The following is a 9,754-nucleotide window of genomic DNA, read 5'->3' on the forward strand; positions in this document are numbered from 1 at the left end:
TCAAGCACTGTGGATATCTGGGATGAAAACATCGGACCCTCACAGGGTCCAGGCGTCATCCCTGGGATGCACCCCAGCCCTAAGCCATCAGAGCCCAGGGCTTTAGAGGAGCTGCTTCCTTCCAGAGACCACTTGATCTAAAATAAGTTACATTTCCTTCATTGTTTCTTGGCTTGAGCTTCTAAAAGTTCAAACTGTTTCTGTTTTCCTGGTGTTAGTCATGCACACAGATTGGAGCTTAACCTGTAATTCTGGCTTTGCTGCTACTGTGAAACATTCACACTGGGTTCTTCTAAACCAGGAGCAGAAACCTTCAATTTCATTCCACTAGAGGAGTTTAATCTAGGACTATGACATTTCAATTACTTAGTAATACGTATTTACCACTCTCAAATTAAAACCAAGAGAAGGAAAAATGTTGTATTTAAGCAACTACAAAGATTTTCTTTACAGCCGGTAAAAGCCCTAAATTTAGAACAAAAATCTAAACAAAGACCTTATAGTATCTCATATTGCCTGTTAGGCTGCATAATTTAGAGGCTTCCTGTTCAAAATGTAACATCTGAGATTTTAATTTCTCCTTAGTTTGAATTTTGGCTGATAAGGGGCAGAAAAGTATAAAATATTGAAAATTTCACCAAGATGGGAAAATCATTTCTTCAGGATGGTGGTCCTACTCTGGAGCATACACACGTTCCTCATCTGCAGAGGAACTTTGTCTTTATCTTCTGCTAGCTATAGGTCCTCTCTTCTTATTCAGTGGGGCTGTGAACTCCCTCAGGCAGGGTGTTTCCCACTGTCCCATGCTGGTGCAGATGCTGGTCCAGCAAGGTGCTGGTCTAGAGCCTGGCAGTGCTGTACTGCACTGTGTGAAGTGCTCCATAGCTTGACTCTTGAATAACTCTTGTGACTAAGAAATGCATTCAGTTTTATATCCTTTAACATCATTGCTTTCTGTGCCTCCATAGATGGTTGTTTATTACCCACAGCCAGGGATAGTTTTGCTCCTCAGCACAATAAATCAGACTCTTTTTAGCACAGCCTCAAGAATTCCTGGAGTGGTTTCAGCTCCTCCAGAACCACAGTGTGACTCAACATACCAAACAGAAAACCAGACTTTCCCAACAAGCTCCTGTTTCTACACAGAAGTTATTGTTGTATATAGGTTGATTTCTTTTTTATGGTTCTTGGTGCTGGGGAATCTTCAGGATGTTGTTCCCTTGGTGCTGGGGATTCTTCAGGATGTTGTTCCCTTGGTGCTGGGGATCTTCAGCCTCTGGATTAACATTGGAGCAAGGCATTGCAGGGGAAGGAGGAGGCAGCCCTGGCCCTGAAGATCCGACATAATGGATGCCAGGTGGGCTGAAGTGGTTGGCCAGCAGGGAAGAGGTGATGAACAGCCAAGGGATAAAGGAAGAAATCCTGCCAGGCTGCAGGGATTTGGAAGCAGTCTTGTGGAGGCAGCTGTTCAGGGAGGCGAGGAGCTTCCTGGCCTGGGTTTATGCACACACACTGTCCCACCATGTGCAGGATGCAGCTGGCTTTCTGCACTTCCTAAATATTTCTGGGATTACTATTATTATTATTATTACTTTTTAATCAATGCAGGGAACTAAGGGAGGTGAGAATGCAAGTGCAGGTCTCAGCAGTGGAGCTGCTTTATTATTTCTGACACAACACAGCAGGGACCTAGAGCTGTTGGATAAACCACAACAATACCAACAATATCCTTGGAGCTTCTTTTTTTATAAATTATTACTGATGTCTCTATTAGCTTCCACAGTAGATACTAACACCTGTAGCAGGAAAGAGATTTATACCCACTAATAATGAATTCCGTGTTAGCAACGAGGACAACTCAAATATTATTAGCTTTGCCTAACAAGAAAACATAGAGGTGGCATAGTGCCCTTTGAGATCTCTGATGTGACTGGTATTCTGAACTCACCACACTGCTCTCCTGCCTGCCAGAGCACAGAACGATGTTAATGTGGTCCTTGGAAGTCTTTAGAGGAAAAGTAAACGCTGAACTTCATTAAATATAATAGCATATAATAAGCTGATATTCGTTTACTTAATGCTCATGCTATGAATAGCAGATATTGACCCAAATGTGAGAATAGCCTTATCCAGTGTTCTATCATCTAACATGAATCTTTCTCAGCTTTGTGGTCATGTTTTCAGAGATCTCCCCTGGGTATGTTTCCTGGCCACTGTTAAACAAATAAATTGCTTCTGCTGCCTATAATTAAAGACATATATTCAGCAGCAAAGAGGCACAAATGGAAGTGTATAGCAGGAAATTGCTGCACCCTGAGTTATCCTTCACATAGACCAAGATGGCAGAATAAGACACGCTCCCTACTGACATGGGAAAAACAGAAATGAGAATGAGATAAACCACTGACCAGCTGCAATTCAGCATCTGGGGTGCCCTAGGGTTATCACATCAAATACTTTGATATATTGGCAAATACTCCTGATCTGGGAGAGATCATGCTCATTTGAGCCCAACACCACTGCTATTCCAGGTTTTACTGGCACTCTGCATTGACACCTCTCTACCACCACCATCACACCACGATGTCTCTCCCCATCCCTGTGCTCTGTCAACACCACTTCTTGCACCAGAGAGTAAAGCTCACCCCTAGAATTGGGGCAGGTTGTTCAATAAGTGGAGTTTTTTGGTAGATTCTTTCCATAAAAACTCAGAAGACCCATTTCAGACTTCTCTCCCACATCTGTCTACCCAGGTTCACAGATATTCAGCACATGTTCTTTCTGGACACTGGAAAGAGCACCAATGAACAATTTCACTTCCTCTGGGACCCAGAATCTATCAAGAGAAAAAGCAGCAGAGCAAGTCACTATAAGTAAATAGTAATTATCATCAAAAGTGCAGGGGAGAAAGAAAAAGAAAGAAAGAAAGAAAGAAAGAAAGAAAGAAAGAAAGAAAGAAAGAAAGAAAGAAAGAAAGAAAGAAAGAAAGAAAGAAAGAAAGAAGAAAGAAAGAAAGAAAGAAAGAAAGAAAGAAAGAAAGAAAGAAAGAAAGAAAGAAAGAAAGAAAGAAAGAAAGAGAGAAAGAGAGAAAAGAGAGAGAAAGAGAGAAAGGAGAGAAAGGGAGAAAGGGAGAAAGGGAGAAAGGGAGAAAGGGAGAAAGGGAGAAAGGGAGAAAGGGAGAAAGGTAGAAAGGGAGAAAGGGAGAAAGGGAGAAAGTGAGAAAGGGAGAAAGATAGAAAGAAAGAAAGAAAGAAAGAAAGAAAGAAAGAAAGAAAGAAAGAAAGAAAGAAAGAAAGAAAGAAAGAAAGAAAGAAAGAAAGAAAGAAAGAAAGAAAGAAAGAAAGAAAGAAAGAAAGAAAGAAAGAAAGAAAGAAAAGAAAGAAAGAAATAAAGAAAGAAAGGAAAAAAGGATGGAAGGAAGGGAGAAAGGGAGAAAGAAAGAAAGAGAGAGAAAGAAAGAAAGAAAGAAAGAAAGAAAGAAAGAAAGAAAGAAAGAAAGAAAGAAAGAAAGAAAGAAAGAAAGAAAGAAAGAAAGAAAAAAAGAAAGAAAAAGAAAGAAAGAAAGAAAGAAAGAGAAAGGGAGAAAGGGAGAAAGGGAGAAAGGGAGAAAGAGAGAAAGAAACAAAGAAAGAAAGAAAGAAATAAAGAAAGAAAGTAACAAAGAAAGGAACAAATAAAGGAAGGAACCAAGAAACAAAGGAACAAAGAAAGGAAGAAAGCAAGAAAGAAAAGAAGAAAGAAAGGAAGAAAGAAAGAAAAAAAGGAAGAAAGAAAGAAAGAAAGAATGAAAGAAAGAAAGAAAGAAGAAAGAAAGAAAGAAAGAAAGAAGAAAGAAAGAAAAGAAAGAAAGAAAGAGAAGAAAGAAAGAAAGAAGAAAGAAAGAAAGAAAGAAAGAAAGAAAGAAAGAAAGAAAGAAAGAAAGAAAGAAAGAAAGAAAGAAAGAAAGAAAGAAGGAAAGAAAGAAAGAAACTTCAGTTAAACTAATCCTAAGGTTTTGGCAGAAAACCATGAAAGCAGGAGAATTCAAAGCTGGGACTGCCACAGCAACCCTGACTCATGTCATGGTGGTTGGGCATTGCAGCATCTCCCTGGGACCTCCCAGCAAGTCCTGATGTGTGCTCTGCATTTTATGGGCATTCTGTGGACAGGTAATGGAGCTGGAGAAAGTAGCTCATGCTTTTGTGGAAGAGGATGCAAGTTTTGAGGGAAGAACTGGAAACCTAGATCTGGAGAGTACCAATAAAGGCACAGATAAAACTGGGCTCACAAGTGATGTTGCACATGAACTCCCGAGCTCACAGCCCCAGTAAGCCATGGGGCCATGAGAAACTAGTCAGGAAGACTAAAGTTTTAGTAGTGAAGCTTGGAATACTGAAATCCCACCTGAGAACCCTAAACCCTCTAGCATGGGTCCTGCCCACAGGGCTACAATTTCCAGGTCCTGCACTGCCCAGCAGGTACCTCTGTGAAACAGAACAGACTCATTTTCCTCCAAGTAAAATTTCTTACAGTCATGGAAACCCCTTCAAATTGCTTCCCATATGCAGGTATTCTGTGGAGGAATTGAGCCTTAACCAGAGCCCAAGGGCTGATAAAATCTGAGTTAAAAACAGTTTGACCCACTGGCTGTAGGCCAGGAGAGTCTGGGCCCTCCCTGTGCCACATCAGAGAGGCAGTGCCCAGGAAAGCAGCTACACATTATTAAATAATGTGTTATTAAATAGAGATGTGATGACCAGGAGCTGGAGAAGATGTTATCTTAGCACCAACTGGCTTCATGTTAATTGTATATATAAAGTTATAACTCCCAGAGTCCTCAATGGCTTTAGAAATCAGACTGATTTTTGTGAGCATTTTTAGAATGCAGCTGTTTCAGAATTAATATTGTCCAATACAGAAAATGTATGCAACATAATTCCTCTACTGTAGTGTTATTAGCTTTTGTATTTCTCTTTGCCTTTCAACGTAAGTGTTCTCTAAAATCATGTTAGTAAAAGATACGTATTTGTTTCTCTTTCAACACTTACATTAATTTCGCATTTTTTTAATCTTCACAAGTAACAAATTACCTTTTAGAGTCTGACAAAATTCACTTCAAAGCAAACTGCTCTCAATTGTTCCTTACAAAACCAACAAATGCACTCGCTTTCAGTATGCAAGGCAGCATTCATTGCTTTGATCATGTTTTTTTGGTGAGCTGCAATGAAAAACAAAAGTAGATGTTCAGAGAAAAGTACAACTCCCAGCTCTGCTATACATTATACACCAAGCCTGATTCATAAAATAGCAGTGTGCTTTTAGGCATCTAGAGACAGAGTATAGTGAAAACAAAAATGTAACAATTGTATATGAATCCACTGAGCATCTTCAGACAAAAATAAAACATGGAAATTTGGAGGACAGAGCATTTGCATTGGCAAAGCTGAGATACAACTCATCTGCACATGCAGAAACTGTCAGTGTGCCAGGAAGAGCAATTAAACAGCATGTCTGTGTAGTTAAATTGGTTTGTTTGTGAGAGCAGATGATATAGTGCAAGTTAGAGCAGCAGTTAAGAAAATTCTTTGAATACAAAGCTGTGCACAGTCTGAGTTTTGGGAGGCCACCTCAAAAGACAGATGGGTCTTTCTCAACCATTTCTTAACCCATTCAGCAGGCACTGAGTCTTCACCTTCGATTTAGTAGCTGCACTTCATCCTGCTTCACAGTTTGGGTAACTGACCATAAAAATAATGTTTTTTCACTTCCAACAGAAAAGTTTGATGCTCTGCTTCTGGAAGCAGGGAAAAACCACACCCCCACCCCCGCCCCAGGCATTGCCAGTTTTGCTCAGCCCATCCTGGCTCCTCCTTGCCAGGGCCCAGTCACTGCTGTTCAGTTCCAGGTACGGTGTCCCTACACCTGTGGGATAAGGCAGGGATGGAGGCAGGATCCAGATTGGGCATACCCTGTGTTTGGAGCAAAAGGGCACCAACCTCCTAGAGGACATTAAACCACTTCTTCACACCCTTTGAGCCATGGGAAGGAAATCTTCACTGCTAGATTTTCCCAGGGTTGATCTGGCCTTGGCAGAGAAAAAACAAGCCAGTCTCTTCAGCTGCATAAAGCACACCCTGCTGGGCACTGCCAGGCATGGGAAGCGAATCTCCGTAAGGAAGGAATGCAGGGGCACTTCTCACTAGTTTGCTCAATGCCTCATCCAACCTGCCCAGGATTGGACATACATAACTTCTCTGGGCAACCTGCTCCAGTGCCTCATCACCCTCACAGTAAAGAATTTCTTCTGTATATCTAAACTAAATATCCTCCTTCAGTTTGAACTCATCATTCTTTGGTAACTACCATTAGTCCTGTAACTACAGCTCCTGATGAAGAACCTTCAGAAAAAATAAGTCAGAAGACCTTTCCCTCCTCATCACAACAGGAAACAATTGCCCAGTCCATTCAGGGAAAATATTTTCTTGATCTGCTTTTCAATTATGTGAGATATTTTCTTTCCTACAGCATGCCTTGTGCTGAGCACTTCCCATGCTCCCAGAAAGGAAAGGCATGTACTATAGCACCGTGTGCTCCCTATCAGTCTCATAACCTGCATGAAAACAAACCTGTTTCATAGCTGCTGGTATAAACAGGGCACAAGGCTTGCAGTGTGACTTAGTAATCAGCAGCTGGAAAATGCCACTTTCTGTTTCCAGGCCTGACACATACACCCACAGACAACCTTGCCATATCTCTCTTCCCTGCCACACCTTCTTCAGGAAACATTTTGCTTGATATACTTTTGTCAGTGTGTTTTCTACGACCTGATTTGCTATTTATGGGGTTTTCATCACTGTTGTTACCTGGGTGCCCAGGGAAGACTGTGTGGGAGTTGGGTACAGAGCATTTCCCAGAGCAGATTTTCCACTCTCCTATGTCTGGAGGTGTGTGTTGGACCACAGATCTCTACCAGTTATCCCAGTGTTTGCGTTTCTGAGTGCATTTCTTCACCGTGACACAATGATTTGAGTTCTCTCACAGTATTTTGCTAGCTGGGATCCTTCCTCACTCCTCCAGTTTCCTCTAGTTCCCCTCTTTGCCAATACTCGCAGAAGTTGCTCACCCCTCCTCATCCTCCTGTGACTCTTCTGGCACTTCTGCACCATTTTGGGTGAACTCTGCATCCTGTGTAACCACCCTTTACACAAAACTACTTCTGCAAGACAGTTGTCAACACACCAAACCTCCCAGCAAGCTCCCCCTGGGACAGCAAAGGGCCAAGGTGACACTGTGTGATGGCCATGGTGGCAGGTGCCATGGAAAGGTGCCCACATGGCAGCAGTGCATCAACGGTGGTTTGCAGCACTGGGCAGGAGCAGTTCTCACAGAGAGAACCAGAAATCATGATTTGCATCAATAGCTAGTCAGACAAGTTGGCAAAAGAGGGTGCTCCTACATGGCGCTCAAGGTATGTAGCTTTTCCTGTTTCCCTGCCTCTCTCAGACCAGCACAGGTTTAGTGCTCAGAATTTTCAATCAAAGGGATTTAACCTCTTTCATCTGACCACTGATTTAATTCACAGTTCCACCCAGTTGTAATTTCTGGTTGTCTTGCTCTCTTCTACTCTTACCAAACTCTGTATCCCCAGGGAGCAAGGTCACACGGAGAAGCATCTCCAAGCCCCAGGATGCCATGTGGGAAACCTCAATCTAATTCTTGGTTCAGGCAGATATTTTGGATTTCACTTTCACTGTCTTTATTCTATGGTAGACCAGTTCTTTCAGCACTTATGCCCCTTGCTTGTCCCTGTGCTCAGAATGCACGCAGGAGAGCATCCACTCTCTATGCTGCAGAATGGAATCAGATCCAAGTTATCCCTAAAAATACTTCTTGTCCTTATTTTTTTCATGCAATTATAAAAACCAATTTTGCTTTAAAACCTTATGTCCCTAGGTGACCAGATGAATCATGAGACGGGCGATATTTTGCAGAGGCTGCAAAACTATCCTGTATCTGTTTGCAGTGAGTATATTAAGGTTTAGTGGAGCCAAGACCTATCTGCCAATAACAGCTGTGCTAGCAGTTCATCTAGGAAGCAACAGAGAAGGACTCCTTAGCTTTCTGAGCCTCTGAACCACAAAACCAGCAGCAAAGTCACTCAAAAAGACACAAACCTTTATGCCTGAAGACAGCCATGTCATGGCAAAAGACCAGGAAACTTGCACACATCAGTGGTGATTTTGGTAAGATGGTCCTGCTGACACCACAGAGTGCTTGGGACAAGCTGATGCATGAGCTGTGATTCGTGGGAGGCCCAAGGGGAAGTCCATGTCCAAGCTAAAGAAGATAAAAACTCTCATTGCCTGAGTCAAGACCAGACAGGGCATGAAGGACCTTCAGCTGCTGGGCATGGGTTCAGCCATGGTGTACTGGAGAAACTGGGATCAGTTTGTGCACACTTGGGAGTTAAATGCATAGACTAGTGGTTGAGCAGGACATGGTAGTCACTAAACAATTAATGTAATTCAATTGTGTATGATTTTATGTTAGCAATTCCTGTCAAATGTATGATCTGCTATGTCAAGGAGTCTGCCATTCATACAGATATTAACCTTTGATCTCGCCATCTTCCTCATGTGGGTTTGGTTTTGAGAAAACTGGGCCAGGGACAATATTGGCTGTAAGCCTGAGGATTTAACAGCTTCTTAAAAGCTAGCCATTGCAGTCTCTCCAAGCCAACACATTCCACTCCTTTGGCAAGGTGAGATGATGAGCCCTCACCACCATCCTGGTGCTCATCCCTGGCTGCAGCCTGGGAAAGGGCTGTGCCAGTTCTAGGGAGAAAGCAGCCAGGTTACTTGCAAAACTCTAATTATGACCTTTATCTTCTATCTCGGGAGACTTTGCCCCTGTTACACTCAATTGTCCTCCTGTTGATCTTTACGAGCAGCGGAGATAACAGCAGTCAATCAGCCCAAAACCACTGCATAGCCCCAGCAACACCCTGCAGAGGCAGCAGGCGGGACAATCCCAACAGGAACAAGCTCTGGCTCTGTCTTGGCCAGTGAGTTTCCTGATGTTCAGATAACGCCTTAGTAGCCACTATTATGTTTGCCTCCAGGGACAAATCAGGCTGGGCTGTGTCACTGTGGAGCTGTGGTTATAATCCTCCTGAACTAGGGGCTCTATCCACCTCTGAGAAGCCACTCTGATGCCAAAAACAAGTGGGCTCAGAGTGTAAAGGTCAAGAGCACTGCAGTAACACTGAATTTTAATCATCATGTAAGACCTGACTAAATACCAAAACTGGGTGCTTTTTTCAATGTCCCTTAATTCTTCAATGACGTAATTTCCTCTGCCTAATAAAACATGAAGTCATGCAGCTGCCATGAGTGACAAACTGATAAACAATTCAAGATGCTTTTCAATAGCATTTTTCTCCAGTTTACAGGGCCATCTGCCTTCACCAGCTAAGGTTACATCATTACTGACTTTAATAATTTACAGACCATCCTACTTACTCTAATGCAATTGTCGTGTTTGGCTGTCAGTTAGAGCAGAAACTGTGTGCAATGAATAAAGTCAGCAATTTCCTGTGCTAATTGTTTATTCAAATTCTTTAACATTGAGAGCTTAAGGTGTATGCTAGGCTCATTCTTCCTTATTTTTAAAGAATATCAGAAGAACTGCTCATACATTTCCAGTGTGTTTCCTTCTGATTTCCTTCTGAAATCATCAGTGTGTCATCCCAGCACTTCTGGTTTGGCTGAGAAGC

Source organism: Sylvia atricapilla, chromosome Z (genome assembly GCF_009819655.1).
Source record: "Sylvia atricapilla isolate bSylAtr1 chromosome Z, bSylAtr1.pri, whole genome shotgun sequence".
Taxonomy (NCBI): Eukaryota; Metazoa; Chordata; class Aves; order Passeriformes; family Sylviidae; genus Sylvia; species Sylvia atricapilla.